A 21361-nucleotide genomic window follows, 5' to 3' on the forward strand; every position below is an offset into this window, starting at 1 on the left:
TTTGTAATTTCTCTCAATTTTATTGCTGAGGAATAGAAGTGTCATTTGTTATCTAATCAAGGTTTCAATGATTGTTTACAGAAAAGTGACCTTTTTGAATTAGATATTGTAAAATATTGTGTCGATACTGAAACAGTTATAGAAAAACGTCCTATTTGGAATTATGCTGTTTTTCTTTGAAAATTTCTTTAGTATATTTTAATTGATTTTATTTATATTAGAAATACGTCTTATTTTAAGTTATAACATCGTTCTATATATTTAAGAAATAAAAGTTGTAGGGAATAGTTTTCACCGCATATGTTTAAAAAAATAAAATATTTTAATTAAGACTTCTTTCAAATTTGAAGTTTAAAGATATGAGTTTTCTTCAAATATTAGGATTTAAATATGACATTCTCAAAATATACACAACTCTGATAAGGAATGAAATTTACACTAGAGGGTTGCAGTATTCGAATTTTGGAAACTTATGACATAGTTTTAAATAATAATCCATTATCCTAATTAAAACGAAATTATACGTATTCGTTTTATTCTCTAATTGAAATATTATTACAATTCAGAATTTCAAAAATGTTCTCCTGCAAAATTATAAATTTTGAGATGTGTCACTTTTCTATCACACAAGCGATATGTAGATCTAAAATTTTGAACTTAAACATTATTATTAAGCCTAATAGCTAAAATTTAAGAAAGTAAAGTTCTGTCTTCTTTACTTACTTAAAAATAACTATAGAGCTCTTGGAATAATAAGTAAGAATTAAAAATAAAGAAAGGCTATACGAGCCATCTATATTTATGCATAAATTACTGTGTATAATTATAACAAATGATATTTATATAGTTATCTCAGACAATCGCAGACGTTTCAATCCTGATTTAGATCCTTTTCAGTGCTTGATATACATGACGAAAAGTGGAATAATTACTAGTTATTAATTCTCTATCTAACAAGGAAAGGGATCCAACTGTCCCCCTCCGATTTTAACGAGCTTTTAATATGTTATTCTCCAGACAAAAATAAGTGACACGTATTTTTTTATATGTGCCCATGCCTGCACTTTTAAAGGGTAAAACACCCCTTGGAAAAAAATTGATTTTTCTCTTTCAAAGCAAATATCGCCGGAACTGTAAGAGATAGAAAAAAAATTTCTGAATAAAAATTGAATGGTATTAAGAGTACTTTAAAACTATAATAAAAAAATTTGTTATTATAGTTCTAAAGTGCTCTTGAAACTATTCAATTCTCATTCTGAAATTTTTTTCTATCTTTTACAGTTCCGGCGATATTCGCTTCGAAAGAGAAAATCTGATTTTTTTCTAAAGGGTGTTTCACCCCCTAAAAGTGCGTATGAGCACGTATAAAAAAATACGTGTCGCTTATTTTTGTCTGGAGAATAACATACTAAAAGCTCATTAAAATCAGATGGGAATAGTTAGGTCCCTTTCCTCGTAAGTCAGTAAGTCAAATGTAAAAATTCTTCTCCAATTAAGAAAAAATATAATTTGATCGGTAATGAGAAAGTGAATGCATATGCAGAACAGACGTCACTTACATGCAGAGTCACATTCACTCGAACCAAAAACGCTCGAGGCTCATGTTTCAAGACGAATGAAAAAATTGACTTCGCGCTCACGTAACATAAAACTCGTTTTATTAAAAAGTAATACGACTATACCTTGACGGAGTGATACCGATATATTGTGAAAGAGTCGAAAGAATTTCTCTTCTCGCGTGAGACCGTCCCTAAAACAGTCATCGCAAAATCCATATCTTGCAGCGAGAAACAACGTGGCAGATCCATATATAACATATATCCGGCATAATGTCGGTTATAAACTGAAGGAGGCGCGAACGCAACGTCGGGGACAATGAACGAGCTTATTCGCGTTGCTCTATAAAATATTCTCTATGTGCCGCGTGTCCACGCAGCCGTAAAACGCGAGCATCCGTTTAATGATAAATTAGGGACGACGCGACGCGTCGGGTACCGAGCGAATATGTCCAGCCGTGTGTACACCGTTCTCTTTTCTTTCTCTCTCTCTCTCTCTCTCTCTCTCTTTTTTATCGCGACAGAATACCGAACGATTTAACTCGCAGTTGTTTGCATATCCGGTTTATGTTTCAATCTAGTTCCATCAATATGAATAAACACCGGTACGCGCGAAGGTAGCACGACGCGCGGGCATTAATATGTATTGGCAATAAATCGATATCGATAATTAAAATCTGTGCCCGGCCGGGGCTGGCGGGGTCCTTGGGAGTGCGAGCGCGTTTATATAAAAGTTCAATTTGTTATATGTAACTGCACGAGATGACTATAAATATTGCGTTACCCTTTTTAACCGGGATCGTAAATCCGCGTGATTTATGCACCAGCCGTCTGAGAGAGCCAAAGGGGTCGGAGATGGCATGCCGGTGACTGCGCGCCGCAGCAGGATTTCTAGTTCTTTCGCGCGTAACTAAATTCTGGCGCCCCACTTTATCATTGTTTCGATCGTTTCGGATCTCCGCGAACGATTTTAATCTTATTATGCACATAAAAGAGAGCAGAAAATTCTTCACTGTCACTCGCGCTCCTTTTATATATTGCTCATTTGCAGTAACGACATAATTCAAAAATTGTCATCTTTTAGCTGCTTGTGGAAAGGAAAAAACATATTTTTATTTCTCTATAATCAATGGTCATATTGCATTTTAAAATATTACAAAAATTTGAATGATGCAAAAAATATTGAAATTCACTTTCTGGAAAACTGCTTTTTAAATGTGTCGTTGTTACAGCAGTTGAACGATATTGTCGATACAATGTCTACATTGGAGTAGATGAACAGGTTTTGTAAAATAAATAAGTTATTTTATTTTTATTATACAGTATCTTCGGATACCATTGATAAATTTTAGTAGGATTGAATATCATGTATACAAATGTATATCGATACACCTACGTTGAATTAAAACAAATCGAATACACACGTAGCAGCGTTAATTGTTTAACTCTCCACGATAGAATTCTCGTAACTGTGAATTAATTGATGATATAAATAGGTGCACTTAAACCAAACACGCGCGATAGAAATTTATAATTGTATAATTCAATGTCGCGTATCATATACGTGGAATTAAGAAAAGTTTTCAGAGCCCGAAGATATACGCAGTCTATACGAGAAGATGTGTATCTGAAAGGCGCCCGTGTGAGAAATTGCGTTGAGAAAGACGTTGTGATAACTGTTGACAAATGCCGCAAAGAAAGGAGGAACAGAAACTCGCGCCGACTAATGACGCCATCCATTTCCTTTTATATCTCGTGTGACGTTACAAAGCATCAGCCATCCTTCCCTTTCTGAACCCTTGACGCGTATTCACGCGTTAAAAGTGTCCACCTTGAGAGACATCCCCTTCCTCCCCGCCCCTACCACCCGCCCCCTACTGTCTCGTGCGTTTCGCCGTGTCCATTGTGCGTGACCGTGTTGCGAGCATGTCCTGCGTGCGTATGCGGGAAGACAACCGATATCAAACGAGCGTATCGGACATGGAATCCAAGAGGGTTCCCAAGGGACGAGAAGCTAATGGCTCACCAGGTTCCACAGCGTTATTATTACTTTGGCTGATGACTTGTGACCCCCTTTCCCTCCAGCTTGGAACACATTTGCCACCTATTCATCATTGAGAACTTGTGGAGGACGAAACCATCGTCTCAAATTAGAAACAAATATATTTAATGTCTATCTAGAAAGCGAAAATGATGAAGATCTACAAATGTCTTTAATAATAAGCGTTAACGATGCAATTCATTATAAGAATAAAGTATTATAAAAATGTTAGAGAAAAAGGATTATATTTTACAATATTTTGACTGACACCAAAATCTGTAACACGATTATTGGACACTATACATTAGTTACAGATCTGACTTATATGTTAAATGATACACTAAATTTAATATATGTTCATTGAAAGCCACTAATTAATTTCAAAGGAACCAAAATGATGTAACTTGTATAAAAAATAATGAATACTAAGTTTATTTTAATAAGAATAATCCAAGTTTATACGTAACATAAAAAAATAAAATTGTTTGACATTTTTGTGTAAAATAGCCATTGTTCTAATAATAAATACAAGAATTCAAAATTAAATAAATTAAAATGTGAAATACATTGTTTATATAAAACATTATTTCACAGGAAAAGCAGAATTATTTTAACTCATCAAAATCTTTGTTATTCAAACTGTCAGTGCATAGTGGGTCCTATAGACCCATCGTCAATTCCAAAGGGATATAATTGTCTGGGTCCAATATACCCACCACATCAGCTCCAGAGAGTTAATAAACTCCAGAAGAAAATATAGCAATAAAATGAAGAGGAATATAGATATTTTTATACTCTTGTATAATAAAATTTTTACCGATAAAAGTAGAAGGATAAAAATAAAAGGTGATAAAACTAGAAAAATAAAAATTTTCACTAATTTAAAAAAAATGATCCTCTAAATTCAATACACACACAACGTAGAAAATGTACGCACAACTCCTAATATTCTGCCTCTATATATAATGGAATAAAGGTGAAGAGAAGGATATACGGAAAGAAATCTGATATTAGATAACGCGCTCGAAGGTACTGTAAGACAACATACTTGACAAGTTAAAAGGAAAAGGCAGAAAGTGCGCGCAGAAAACTGCTCATACATTTTAATATTCCACGACTATGCTATCCTTTGCCCCCAAGCGGATAAAGGAATTATTTGCTCTTCGCAAGAAAGAAGCAGAGCAAGAGGAATTCGAGAGAGAAATGAAAAAGAATTCGACTTCAGCGGATGTAGAAGCAACAGACATTTGACAACAACGTGACTGTATGAATAACGCAAGATGCGGTATATCTACCGAAAGTACATTTATATCGATGATTTATCGAGAGCCTCTTCATTTGAGAAAGTGAATACGGTAATAAAATAGACGAGTTTTACGATGTCATGGATAACAAATGATCAAACGATTCCAGAGAGAGGCCTATATCGATTCCCTTTGTCTCAAACGCACTTCGGAGATCACACTTCCGGCTAGCCAAGTAAATCGCGACGTATCATCGTCTCCGCAACAGGGCGTGAAAGGGGCTTTACCGAATCTCTGGCAGAATTCCCGGAAAAGTCCCGAGGAAAAAGGCGCTCGCGGTGGGAGGACGGCGCGCGAGCCGAGGAGTGAAGTGAACGAACCGAGGCAAAGGAGGGAAGATGACTGCTCGGTTGAGTAATGGATCAATTTATTTGCTGGCTGTAGGTACCTACCGGGGGTAGTAGATACGTATATAGGCGGCGTATAACAGGGCAGAGAAATGGCTACGTTGGATCCCCCCGGGTGTCGAGTAGAAAGATGTGCTGCGGGATGCGGGCCGCCAGGAGACGATTTCGCTATCCCCCTCCGGCTTACCGTCCTCGCCGTCGTTCTCGCCCTCTCCGACTACCAAGCTGGTCCTTCTTCTTTCCACTCTTCGGCGACGGCAGCAACGGCGGTGGTGGCGGCGGCGGCGGCAACGGCGGCTGCACGATCCTCCGCAGCCTCTTTCTCGTAGAGAAGATCGTATTTATTTCCACGGTGGTGAGAATGGATGGCGTTCCGGTGATCTATGTCCCGACGCAGACACATCTCATTTACTCTACGAAGCATAATTCCTTAACACTTTTTCGGGGAAAAGTGCTCGTATATCTTGGTTACGCCAGCAAGTCGCGCGAATTCCACGCTTGGCACGCTCGTATGAGCAATTTACCCCGCGCACGCTTTCTCCCATATTTCACATTCTGTCTCTCCTCGGACAGCTGTGTTCCGTTTGATACCGATTTCGTTAGCGGAACTTTTGACCTGATGATTCGTAGCGATTTAACTTCCGCAACTTTTTTTCTTTTACAAGAGATTTTTGAAAAAGTTTGTGCCGCTCTTAGAAAAATTTAAGTATTAAATAGGTTAGTGATTAATTATTTATTTTGAATATTAAAAATACTTTTTAAATACTTTTAATATTCAAAATAAATAATTAATCACTAACCTATTTAATACTTACAGTATTCAGTTTCTCTACTGACCTACCCTCAGAGAAATTTAATACTGTGAGTATTAAGTTGCTTAATTAATTGATAATTAATTACTTTTATTTTGAGCATTAAAAGCACTAACTGCAGTTTAATACTTAAACTAAATAATTAATTACCAACCAATGCTTACTATATTATTAAATTTAATTAATAATAATATATAGTATTAAATTTCTCTCTAAAGACGAGACAGTAATAATAACCCTTCAAGTGGAAAGGAAATGTCATTCTATATCGCTTTTGTAACGTATATTTCATATTGATGAAAAATATCATATAGAAATGAATATATAATAACAATTTTTTTTTTTAATTAAAACTCCAGACGTGAAAGAATATAACGGTAACAAATATGTGTCTTTATTAATATAAGTTATAAGTAACAAGTAACGGTAACAAATGTATGTCTTTATTAATGAGCAATGAAATAGTGATAACATAATAAAGTAAAAGAAACTTTGGGTTTAAATTAAGATTCCTAAGTAGTCGCTGCGATCATATTGGATCGTGACATCATAAGCGAGAAGTGACACATTAAAGTTTCTTTTATATTATTTGTAAATAAAAATAATTTGGGTAAAACAAAATAATGAGATTGCTTTAAAACATTTGTAAAAATGAGCCGTTATCCTTACCCTCCCCTCCTCTCCGACAATTAGTAAATAATCCAAATGTAAGAGGCACTACATGAAGTGCGTTTATCTGCATTTACCAGCATTTACTTAATGCGCATGCGTAACCTATTTTCACTTTACGTGCCTTTTACGACTATTTACAGACTCTCAGAAGAAGTAAAGATAACTTTGGCCCATTTTTATAAGTGTTTTAAAACGATCCCATTATTTTATTTTATCTAAATTCTTTTTATTTACGAATCGCATGCGAAAAACTTCAATTAGTCATCATCTTACGATGTCACATCTAATATGGCCGCAGCGACTACTCAGAAACCTTAGAAGTGGCACCGAAAGGATAATAGTAGTAAAAAAAAAAAACTTTATTATATGTTATAAAAAACGAAATGATATGCCGCAGTAGAGCAAAACGTAAAATAAAAAGAGAGATGCGCAATTAAAAAATGAGGTATCACAGCAGTAATGCCGCCTAAAACCTGAATCTAAAAGCCAAAGTTAAATAAATTGAAACTAAAGCGCAGTAGACGTTTTGATGAATCGTCAATTTTCCTTTGTATCCGGTGGAGTGATTATTCATCGATCGATTACATTATGCTTTAAGACCCGTTAACTACCTCAGGGGCTATTCGCGGAACGAATTATCCACGACGGACCGGCGATTGGATATCGAATTAGAAGGTTGTGGATTGGCCGCCGCCGCAGGTGGCTATTTATGTAGCATCCGAAGTACCTGTATCACGATCATTAATAAATAACGGCATTATGCAAATGGGCAATTTGTCTCCGGGCATCGCGGAGGCGCACGAGCGCACTGCTCCGCCGTGTGGTCATTTTAAATATCAAATGAAAGTACAGACGCGCGCGATGCACGGCAATTTATTTTCGTGCACACTGTCAGACCGCGGCAAAGCAGCGGCTCGCATTTATAATGAGAAGATTAATGATGCGTCACGGCGTGTCCATATGAGGGTGCACGCTTGTATGAGTACGCAATGATGGCCGGCCATTAATTTATTGCGCGTCGCGACACGACGGGGCTGGGGCGCGCGTCGACGAGTTTTTCATGTTGATATCATTCTTGCTTTATCTACACGCGCGCTGTACGGGGCTTTGTCAACGGTGTAAATAGAGATGTAAAATCATTCAACAAGCGCGGATTACACCCGATGACTTCGTAGATCAACAGGATACAGCGGCATTTCCGATATTCCCCTGTGGGTTACCCTTCGCTTAATTATCACATGGACTCCAAACCTGATTCTGTCTCTATGAATGCCAGCGGATAATATATCATAAACCAGCGATAAAAATCATTCAAAAGGACTGGATGTTTTATTGATCAAATCAAGACAGACCTGAAAATGAAAAATTCAAATATTGCAGTACGATGATAAGCTTTCATGTTTTTTCTTTTAATTTTAGAACACAGGTTATTTCTAAGTATTGTTTAATATTTAGGAGTTGGTTTTACTTTAACGTCATTTTATAAAGAAGATTCATATGAATGTATGTATAATTTAAATAGCTTTGTTTCAGAGGATATAAAAAATTTTAGTAAATTATTATTTTTTGAAATAGCCCGTAAATAAAAAAAATCTTAAAAATTAACATTTTATAGCCAACATTTTTCAAAGTATTGACGTCTATAATTAATCAAAATTAAAATTTGATTCCGTCTGTTGTACAAATTTGGAACAGTAATGTACTTATATCCTGTTTCGACGCTATTAACTATTTATAAAACGGCGCCATGCAAAATATGAAAGAAACAGTCTGTTTATTTACTGTCCAAATTTAAAGAATAAATCTTTTCTGTTTAAGAACTATTAAGAAAATATAATTTTATAGAAGTTTTGACATCCCATATCTCCAAAACGACGCTTTTAAGACTGACTTCTCTCTTTTTCTTTCTCTTTTCTTCATAAAATAACTTCAAAAATTTATTTCTAAAATATTAGACAACAATTAAGAAACATTATCCATGTATTAAACTGACATATCTATTAAAACTGAAAAATTTCTGCTAATTTATAAATAAATTAAATAATTAAGTACGATAACAAATTGTATACGTATTTTTTTAAATCGTTAATAACAGGAGAAAAATAAAATCGAATGAACAAGAAAAATAATTTTTCAGTTGGATGCAATAGGCCAACTTTAATAACAGACAATAAATATTTTTTTATACATACCGATGTCAATTGCTCGCGTGCTTGATCAATCAGAAACAGATTTTTGTGGGATTAACGAAGGACCAATTAATTTGTCAATTTCGATAAACACATTTCCGCACGACCAAATATTTACCAAACGCATGGCGCACACGACGTTATTTATGGCAACGCGTGACACGATAAAAATAGGGCCCATACGAGCTTTTTCGATAGACGAAATGGGTTTTGCAAACTCTCTGTCATAGACAGAAATAAAAATATATATAATCTTTTGTTCTCTACCTGTTACATTCAGTAACTTTTTGACACAATAATGTCAAACATTTTAAGATATTATTCTCATATAATACATTCAGACTTTTTCACATATATATACATATAATGCAAGAGTATATCTAATAAAGGTTAAATAAAGGTATCTATTTTTTTATATTCTCATCATATCGAGTCTTGTAAAACATATTTAAGTATGCATAAAGAGTAAAAATATATTTGCTACTTTTTGCTCGCGTCATAAAATTATAAGTACTATTAGGATTACATGAAGTTATTTTATGATTCAAATGTGAATACAAAATTATTTTCCTCTTTCGTTTGTAAAGAATACTTCAAAATTCGCATTTGATGAAACAATACACCACGCGACAAAATTTAATTAAAATTATAATACGTAGTCACACGATCGAAGTATCGTGTTAACTGAAATTCGAGCTGCAATCGAAGCACCTTCATGAACGTTACAATAAAGTCGAGGTTTTAAATTTTGAAACTGAAAAAAACAAATGAAAAACCAACAAAAATTCGATATAAAGAGAATTGCAAAAAAAAAACCTGAAAATTATCGAAGCACTATGCAAACACATTTATGTTCGCCTTATTCAATCTCCGTAAAAAAAAAATAACCGATCTCTTACTTTCCTTATGATTATTAAAAACAATTAAGAAGGCAAGATAGCCCGATAGGATCGGTATATATTGCTGAACATTTTTTTCCCCACAAGATTATTCTAAGAAATTCATGCGCACGCAAAATAAATATTTTATACCGGAAAGCTAATTTAACGCACTTGCGATGGCTTCCGTGTGTTTAACAGCTGCCTTAGTTGATTTAATAATATACCTAATTACTGTCTTACGCTTCTCTGCACGCAGTAACGATATTGCGCATATCACAGATCTGTACACGCAGGAACGGGCGTAAATTATGATTATTTTGATAGAACGAATATCGCTGTTAATTACCCGGCCACCGTAATCATTACAATGTTATGACTTTGATATATTGCAACGTCCTTTTGCTTTAGCAATGAAATTATGTGAAATCATCATCATTTTGTTATTCCGTGAAAGGAATTAAATTTCTCTCGAGCAGAAAGTTGTACTGCACATAATAATTTAATTCATATTCTTTAGCTTTTTTACAAGACTCTCTGATGTATTAAATAGATATATTTCTCTTTAAAAGGAAAACAAATTTAAAAAATTCGCTTAATTAGAAGTGCTACACCTTGAATTGAGGGAAAAACGCCTGCTATAAAACATTTGAGAAATCTCAAACGATAGAATTACTAAATTGTTAATTTCTGTTCATAAACTTGATAATATAAATTAAGAATCGCATCATACTTCATATAAATACGTTCATATATGAAATTCATACTTTGTGACGTCGTATCAGATAAACGATTACTTATCGAATCTTGCGATAAATATTAATTGGGGAGGCATAGAATGTAACCATAAAATATCGTCGGAAATGAGCAATTAAACACACCAGGGACTGTCGTAAGTGATGCAAATAAGCGCTACCCATCGGGGTGTTTATCCCGCGTGTGGCGTGCATAGTAATTAATAGCCCCAATCGAAGTGCATTAAGAAACCGCGCTATCGGTGCGCTCATTAGGTATGCGCCGGTCGAGCAAGTCGGTTCCCTTGCAAGGAAACGCAAGACCCTCATACGGTAATGGTTGTCAGGCGCCGGGTTGCTTGTGCACGGAAAGGTTACCAGCAATAAAATACCCGACATCCGGCGGCTATTAATGCCGCGGCGCAATGCCAAACGTCATTTACATCGGCACTTTATTTCTACACGCGTATCCGCGTCAGTTGCGCTTGAGGCAAGGAGTGAGAAGAAGAGAGAAAACTCATGTTCTTCGTTTACGCCGCCTTAGGGTCGATTGCACCGGTGTCCAAGATCGTTTTTTCATTGCAGCGAGCACTTAGAACGTTCAAGCATGCCAGACGCGGTGTATCTAGGATCTTCAGCTTCTCACATATTTGCGGAAATATATTGCACTACAAAGGCAAATTTTGCGGTTTCTCCCGAATGGAGAACTCTATAAAATAATTGAGATTAAAATGTGTATTTTCTCTCTTTGTCTCTTCAAATCTATATTAGCTTATCTACGGATATTTCAGTTCCAACACTTAGTTATTACACTCGGAGCAAACAAAATAGTTCTGCCAACTATAATGTAATAACTTTGGAATTTAAATAATAATAGTGAAATTTAAACGATAGACCGGTATGCGAATAACAAAAAGCCTTATTCGATCAGAGCTGAAGCAATTTTAGCATGTAGGGGAGACTGGGGCTGGGGTAGTACAAGGTTGATTGTCAAAATACTTATAACTCAATCAGAACATGGCAGAAAAATCTCTTGTTTTGATTGTAGATTGCTGACATAATATTAATTTGTTGTAATTTAAATTTTTGACATTATCAATTATGATCTTCTTGTAATCAAGAAAATGGCAAGTCTTAGAAAACTTTTGCTGCAGTTAATTAATCGTTAATCTGACAAAGTTCGTGAATATAATCTCTTTTACTAAAAACGGTCATGTAGGATAGATTAACCAAAATGAGTCGGGATTAAACGACAGACAATTTTAATCTCTTTAAATCGGCTTATTTTTAGAGAATATGTTTACGAATGTAACATTTCATATAGATATATTGTGGTTTTTTTTTTTCATTTTTAGTACATAAAAACTATATAGTCCACAATCAGGGTTGCCACAGATCTGGAAAACCGGGAAAAGTCAAGGGAAAATGTAAAAAAGTTTAGAATTTCGCGCGAAATTTGCTCACAATTTCCTTAAACTACTCCTATTCTCCAAATAATTTTTATACTTTTTAAAATATTATATTGGACGTTTATAGTTCAAAACTTGCGCACTTTAAGTGATTTTAACAAAATAATTCAAATTTATATTTTTTTCAGTATTTTTATTTGATCCCTCTTTTTGTCGTCGTAACTGCATTCTTTTTTTCCAAACTAATTTAATTTTTGCTGACTTGAATTTGCACCCAAAATTTTACTATGTTACTAAACTTTTTTTGCATTTTTAATAATATAGCTTTCCTACAATCCTTGAATCTAAACATTAAAATTTACATATTTTATATTAGTCATGAAAAATTTTCCATTTTCATCTGGAAAACCTGGAAAAGTCAGGGAATTTTTAAATTCATTTTCTGTGGCAACCCTGAACATAAAATTATGTACTTTATAATTAAAATAATTATTTTATTTGTATCAATACTATAATCACTATTATTTATAATTACTATTATTTAACATGAAAAGTATGTTAGTGTTAATCCTAAAATGCGTGACTATCAACTTGAAATATATATACTGGACTAATTATTACATTTTCGCAGCTAAATTAAATAACTTATTTGTACGATGATGTATTCAAGAGTAATATTTTTTTCAATACCTAAAAAATGTAGGTATATTAAAATGTATACAGTATCTCAAAATCTTACAGCCACTCTCTTTTAAAAAACATTATTCAAAATCTATGATTGGCTCCTCTATACATTTTCTAGTTCTGCAAACTACACATTGATTAATATTGGTCTTCATGCGATTCTAAACTAGAATCTATAATAATAACATCAAAATAATAAACCTTTATACTGTGCCTTTATAATATATAGTTACATAGGTTTCATAATAGGTTTATTATATTCTTTCAGTATAAACAAACATTTTTCTGAGTTAATTATTATGCCATACTATGACGTACTTTTTTTTATCAATAATACATTTTTCATCTTACGTTTATTATTACGTTTCTTATACTCCATTTTATATTTATAAAAAATGATTAATATTACTCTATTTCCCAAATTTATATAATTTATTTATTTTTCTTACAACAACTTCACAAAATTAATGCTATTTCTTGTCGTTTTTTAATTAAGAGGTATTATGTTTTTCTAAACAATAATTATAATATAAACTTTAAAAATAAATTAATATATTTAAATTGCGTGAAAAAAAATTTCAACATCAAAGAGAAAATTCAATAATGCACAAGAATTTAGATACGCGAGACATTAATACGTAGGAATCTTCTTGGTTCTGAAATTTCACATAATCGTCACACAGCCGTGCCACGGATTCATAAATCCAGGTGGCGGACTTGTTCGCGGCAGGAAAAACAATTTCCGGCAAAACGCCGAATTAAGTACTTATCTTTACGAGCCGTCGTGCAATTTTCTGAAAGGAGATACGCCGTTGGGCGCGCAGTACTGCGGGAAAAATTTATCGCAGTCCCGATACTGTATATTTCGAGCGCATAATGCCGCACATCGTTTGTTAACGAAAGTTACACCCGTGTGTACGATACAACCACCGCGATAAGAGTGGAGGAGGAAGTATTATCGTCGGAAAGGTACCGACATCATTCAACGCGTACATTTATCGAACATTTGATCTCGAGACTTTAACCCTCTGGAGCTGTCAAAACTATAGCACAGTTATAAACGTTGAATGTGTAAGACCCTCATTTATGTTAATTAATCCTAGAAACTATCAATACTAAGTGATACACTATTTCTATTGAAATTTTATGTACAAGGAAATAATCCACTTTTAATTAATGTGACACAAATTTTTCATACATTTCATACTTTTAATAACAAAATATTTATAATCTAAACTTGTAAATATAAACACAAATAATCTGATTATTAATTTAAAAGGGAAGATATAATAACTCTTATCAAATTCCATCTTGAAATGATATATAATAATAAATCAATTATGTGTGAGTTTCCTTATAACATTTAAATAAAATATATGATAACAAGTAATAACACAAAATTGCTTAAAGATTGAAACGACCTTTTCTTTCTTTGAAGTTGAATATAACTTAGTAAAAAAGAATCGTAAACGCTCAACAAAAAAGCAAATTAAAACTAAAGATGTATTCTTTTGAATGTTGCAAACGACATTTGTGTGCAATTTTTAATTCATGTACGAAAATCATTTATATTCGTACAGCTCCATAAAAAATCAATCAAATTACCAATCTTAAAAGTAAAGACTTCAAATTTTATAATGCTTTTCGCGAAAAATCTTGTTATAATTGTTTTTGACGAAGTCATACCTTCATATTACCTGATTTCTTAATTTTTTAGTGTAGTGTACAACGAACAAAATTTGTAAAAGCTTATCTCCGCTTGTTCTAGCTTTTAGCTGTTAACAGATTAGACCTCCTAATGATCTGAAGATATAGCTTAGCACTCAATGACCTCGTTCACTTGTTCGTAAAACTTACATATTAATAACATTTCATAGTTAAAAGTTACTAATTGATTTCAAGAAACCAAAATAACATAACTTGTATTTAAAAAAGAATGAATATTAAATTTATTTTAAGAATAAAATCTAAAGTTACAGATATAATTTAAAGAAAATTGAATTATTTGACATTTTTACAAAGAGATTTATAATTGAGTAGATCCAAAAGACCCACTGTCATCTCCGGTCAAACACAGTCTTGCAGAAACATATTTCTAGACATGAAATATTCAAATCTACATTTCGACGATCATTCCTTTTGTTGCAAAAAAAAACGCTCAATTATATCATGTATTTACTTAGCGTGTCCGACAGCTGTATTAATTACAAAGTCCGTGGCGAAAATCTCAAAGCGCTTAGAAATGGCGGCCGGAATGCATTCGTAGTGCATTCTGAGCTTGGAGTACGAGCCGGAATAAACGTACTGACCGTAGTTGGATCGCCGCCAGTCCGGCTATCCGCGTTGGCATTCGTCTTTTCATCGCAACACGCCTTGCCCGTGGCGGATAGATTGATGCGCGACTTAAAAGACGTAGGCGAGCGATCTGAATTATTTGCGTGCTCCTGATGTGCCGCGAGATTGAAATTTTCAGTACTCGGAGCACTGCCAGTTATGTACTTGACGAACGCCCCTCAATCTTCCTGACTCTCTCTCGTTGTGTCACCATCGAGCCGGTCTTCGAGTGTAAAAATATCACGTTCGCAACGACAGTCGTTGATAATTAAATAGGAGGTGTCGAAGAGCAATCCACGTCGCGGTCTCCTCTTTCCGTCGAAATAATCGATCGTTTAAATTAATTATTTTATTACATCTACTAAAAATAATTCAAAATTAATCCTACTGCGATAATCATTGAATATGTTAATCCCCCGAAGCTAATACTAAAATCTGTAACGCAATTACTAACGCTGAATATATAAAATCCATTTAATTTATATTAATTAAACGTGCTAATTAATTTAAAAAAGAATTGAACTGAAATAATATATATAAAAAAAAATGAACAGTCAGTTTATTTACTCGTAACTAGAACATAAGTCCTGGTGAATATCGAACATTTTTCCAATTTTTAAATGGTATAATGATTTAGAATAATTTTACAATTCACAATCATATTTTCACAGTTTTGTTGTTTTCACAATTTACATACGAAAATTATCGTAGTGTATTTGCTAAATTCAAGTGTTACAACTTATATATTGAAAATTGTAAAACTTTTTCCAAAGTTAATTAGTAAGAAACTTAAGTAGATTTCAAAGAGCCACATATGATGATCTTTTTTTTAGCGTCACAAAAAATATATATTCTTATTACTGGATTTAATAAAAATAATCTAAAAATATGGTGTATTATAATTATATCATAAAGAATATTAAATTATTTAGTGTTTTTAACAGAGATTTATAATTATAGGTCTAATAAAAAAAAACCCATTATATCAGCTCCAGAGAGGTTAATCGTACTCAAAAATGTTATCGTTAAAAGCCACATTTTCACAGAGGAACGGGGGAATGTAGGTTAAGAGTAAACGCATTCCACGTGCTAACGTGGCGGCAAACGTCGGAATGCCTACGGACACCCTATAAATTCTAATTTAAAATCAGTGTGTCGCAACGAAAGGTCCTCCAAGAGGCAAGCCATTTCTCAGTATGTCGCTCGCATAGCTCATTCGTTTTATTGTCCTGAGTAGTGCGGCCCGTCAGTCCGGCGTCGTGATAAACAGCCGGCTACTGTCGTAAGTCAAGTCAATGTAAAATCTTATGCGTTACTCCTTTATAACGTTTACTTAGAATGACTCAACGCACGACGAGTACACTCACCGTTTAATCATCAAACGAATCGCACATTTCGCCATCATTTGTCATTCTTCCTCCGGAGCATACCAAGAGGATCAAACAAGCTGAGTGCTTGTTAAGTAGCGGTTCGTGCCTTTCTTTAATCGTCTAAACTCAAATGTACTGGTGCGAGTTAGTCTTATTATTTGATAGCGCAAGTCTTCGTGCTATGGTAGCTATTAATTGTAGGTATAACATCCTGGAAAAGCACCTCACGTTAATCGACATCGACAACGTAATTAGATCGTATATCTCCATGATTACGATCGGCAGCGATGTGAAGCTACTATCGTCCGCTACCTTGGTTATCAACGTATCTTAGTTTATACGGCACTTCAAACTCTATCTTACGTTGCGAGTTACTTGAATGTACGTCGCTCGTTCGTGAAAACGTGTGGGTCCGTGTCGAGCGTTCCAGCGATAATATCGATAATATCTGTGCGAAATTTGAGCAATTCTTTTATTGGTTTAAAAGTTGTTTAATTTTTTTGGTTTGCCTTGATTCTTATGTAAAATTGCATTTTACTCTACTTATTTATAAATTTAATGAAAAAGTATAGGTATACAAATTAAATCAAATACTTCATATATACTGATAAAACTCTAATAAAAATTCAAAAAGTTTATTTGGATCCACATTTAAAAGTTATTTACCTAAAACTGCAGCAAAATATGGTCATTGCGCTGCATAATCCATTATAAGCCAAACATATTTATTTTTTACGGTTGGTTTCAGGTTGACGTATTCACAGTCAAAACTTTTTAGCTGGTATTATTAACTGTGTCCAGCAAAAAGAGTAGCTTTGCAACTATTGTAAAATATGATTGGTTTTTAATTCCTCATTAAATCTAAATGCATAAACCAATCATATTTATAAAGAATTTTACAATAGTTGCAAAGTTACTTTTTCTGCTGAACGTAGCTATTGGCTGATATTGATCGTATTCGAACTAACAAAGTAACTAGCCTGCTCACCGAGTAATTGAACACGATGAAACATGGTAGTTGTTACTTAGGGTAAGTCGGGGGAAGATGCCATGTCGGGTAAGATATGCCATTTGTTAATATTTTCCATATTTATTTTTAGATAGCATTAGTGGCACGCTTGGTTTGTTCATTTGTAAACCAGCGACGATATGACACTCGCTGTTCGCGTTTATTTTCAAAGATTGTGAATTTATCGAGGTAAATTGAAAAAGTACTGTTCTGTTAACATTTTACACGAAATTTAGAATTAATCTTTTGTAAACTTTATTTCACAAATACATAGTGGATTACATTGAAGTTTAGTATCAAGAGAATTTTTTAACCTCTTATATGATTTTTGATAGCACATGTTTTTGATATAGAAATTTCTGATAATATTTTTCTAATCGTGTTGGGGTAAGATGCCATTTGTTAATACTTTCCATATTTTTCCTTAGATAGCATTAGTGGTGCGCTCGGTTTGTTTGTTTATAAGCCAGCGACGATATAACACGCTATTCGTGTTTATTTTAAAAGATTGTTAATTTTATGAAAAAATAATTCTTTATTTTTGGAATAAAAAACTAGTCTTTATTGTTTAGAAGAATAGCTGTTGATAAAAAATTTTTATTCTCACAGATTATATATTGTGTTTTATTTAGTTGCGATGTTAGGGCATCTTACCCCAGGTCTTGTGGTATCTTACCCAATAGGTTGGATAAGATGCCACTTTATAAGGTTTTTATTTTTTTACTGCGACGTAAAAGTCTTATGAGTTACATGTATGTAACTAAACCATAATAAATAAAACTAATCAAACTTTTCATTGATTCTATATTCTTTTATGTATCGATAACGATTAAAAATATATCGCGATCCAAAGTTAACTATGGCATCTTCACCCGACTTACCCTATAGATCCAATTAACCACATTCAATCGCTCGATGAGCAGACTAGCAGTATTTTTGATTGCAACATGGCCATTAACTTTCTTGACTGATACTTTCAAGTAATATTGTACAACAAAAACATCCTTAAAAACGTATAGTTTCAATAAAATTGTGGGCACAGATGTAAGTCTCTTTGGACCTAAGGTTAATCTGGCAGGCGAGCGTCGCGACGCCTGGGCTAATGGCACGTACGACGTTGTGCTGCGTGCCAGCATTCTCAGCCTCGTCGCAGCGGTCGTCGTCGTCGTCGTCTTCGTCGTCGTCTTCGTCGTACGTCGTCGTGACACGACGAAGGGGAAGCTTCGCCGATGCCGTAGGCTGAGTGATGAAGTGAGTGCGGAGTGAGGTCTATTTTTGCACTCACCGACAAACAGCCTCGTAGATCTCGCGACACGTCGTTAGAAACGCCACGAAAATACCCTCCGCACAGTCGAAAGTGCCTCCCCTGACATCCGCGGACTGCTCCTTCTCTTTCTCTTCTCTTTCTTCGGCGTTTATTCCGAGAAGCTACTAAACGCCACGCGTCTTGTAATGACACGTCGTTCAATCGCACGACAAATATCGCCGAGTGGCCGATTATCGCCGACGCGCGGATATCCACCGTCACGAAAATTATACATGCCTTCCGTAAAACACGACAGTATATAGTGGTGTCTTAAGTTGCATGTCAGCGGAGTGCATTGGACGAGTGCTTATTCGACGAGTCACTTTTCACAAAGTTTATTGAACGGCTGCGCTACTGTGCCTCCGATAATAACAAAATAAAGCGGCAACAAAATGAACATTCGAAAGTGCTGAAATATGGGTGGAGGATACAGTAAGACATTATACGAAGATCCGTAAGAATGGCTTGATATGATACATGCTCAAAGGATTTCCTAGGAAATAGCCTCATGGATGCCGATGATAAATGATTAGTGGCGCGGGGAAACTGAGAATTGTAACGGAACCGGGATTGCGCGGGCTCAGAATATCCCATAATCGCATCCATTTGTATGCATGCCGATAGTTTACATACTTCTGAATCGAATTGTCGCGGGCAGACACGGCTAGAAATGTCAGACTGTAAGTTACTTAAAGCTTAACAATAATATTCGGATTTGGATTAGAATGAATCCCGAGTTACGCATCCAAGCTTCCAACAGCGATAAACGCAATTCAGTTCCCATCGTGATCGGTCACAAAATTAAAATTTGTCACGCAATGAAAGGTAATAAGTTTCTAACATCTAGTAAAAAATTATAAATAAGGAGCATAAAAGTTAAGCAGGTTCTAAGTGTTAATAATGTTTATTATAGCAACACACACACTGTCACTCAAAAATAACAAACGTTTCGACCTGAAACAACACTATTTTCATAACGTTAAATTATAAAATTAGAAATTAATAAAAAATAAATTCTAAGGTGATGCTTAATTTCGTACATATATCTAATACGATTCTTAAGTGAATTAAGTAAATTACATGTTTTAACGCAAGATAAAACTTGATAAATTCCAAACAGGATGTAATGGAACGCACTTTAGCGTGTAATAAAATAATAAATAGGAAATAGACTTACATAGACACGAAGCATAAAATTAGAAATTAATTAGAAAATGAATTCTAAATCGTAGTTGACGCTTAATATCATACTTAATTTATATTAATATCTAATGCAATCCTTAAGTAAATTATATGTTCTGATATCGAAATGAGATTTGATAAATTCAAAAAAGTCTGTAAGTATATGTAACGGAACACATGTTAATGTTCGCCTTTAATAAAATAATAAATAGAAAGTAGGTTTATATAGTTCGAAATAAAAAATGATAGAGAGGGAACGTAAAAGCCAAACAGAATCTAAAAATCAGCCACTTCATCGTTAACTTATATCTACATCCAATTGCAGGCACATTGATAATTAGAAAAATGGATTGCCAATATCGTAATTTTAAATACACGACAGTGATATCAATTATTTTCCTCGACGCCAATTATGACACAAGATATGATTAAAGCGACTAATAATGTACTATACGAATATTTCAACGTCTATTTAACAGTAAATTCTACCTAAACATCATCTAGTCACGCATCGTTACGTACAACAAGGAAAATTAAGCTAACGACGCACTTCGTCATAAATTCTTTGGGTTATTAACTTTGATTGCTCGTAGATTATACCATGGAATTTATTTAGTACCGTTAATATGCTCAAGTCTCGGTGAAGGCACAGGTAAAAGAGGGTAAATGAAAATTATACACACTATTCATGAACGAAATGATCTTGCTACTTTAGATAAGATAAGATACTCCGTGAAATGTAATGCTGTATTCACATGTATCAGATAGTCATAAAAGAACTTACGGAAAAAAAACCACATTGCGGACAACTAATTAAGCTCAGGACGTCATTACTAACGTTCTCTTTTCTAATTTAACGGGACGAAATCTTTTACCATTAATCCTTTCGTAATGACAATCGAGTTTAGATGATTCAACTCTGAAGAAATCTCGTCATCGGAATATTTCCCTGCTAATTGTTAACATTGTAACTGTTAAATCTCGGACAAATATAATAACAAGCGCAAGAGAACTTACTTGGTAATAAAAATTTATCGCGGGAGAAAATTCGGTGGGGGTTTCCAGGAAGCGCGTAATAAAATCCTCAGGGGCTAAACGTAATCGGCGCCCGTTTATGCCGCTGTTTGTAAGAACGAGAGATTTTCAGAACAAATCCAAGCAGGCGTACACCCTATATCAGGCTTTCCGCCGGCTCCCCTTCTGACAGTTATTGCAACGTTTGAAGATACTTATTTGAGGAAGTTACGGCCAACAGCTGTGTGCTTTTTTTCGATCGTTTGGTCTTCACCGTGAAAATTATTATGTACCGCACCGAGTTTATACATGCGATGTAGGCATAACCTCCCGGCGTAGGAAGTCTTATATATTTTCCAGAGCTAAGCGGCGGGAAACTAATGATAAACACGGCTCTTCATGGCTATAAGGGGAAATTAATGTTCCGAACGTAACGGTAAATGGAGTGGAAAGAAGACAAGAAACTGTGAGATAAATGACGCCAGGTTCGCCGAAGAAGAGCATCTTTCGCGGAAAACCA

Source organism: Trachymyrmex cornetzi, unplaced genomic scaffold, assembly GCF_001594075.2.
Source record: "Trachymyrmex cornetzi isolate Tcor2-1 unplaced genomic scaffold, Tcor1.1 scaffold325, whole genome shotgun sequence".
NCBI lineage: Eukaryota > Metazoa > Arthropoda > Insecta > Hymenoptera > Formicidae > Trachymyrmex > Trachymyrmex cornetzi.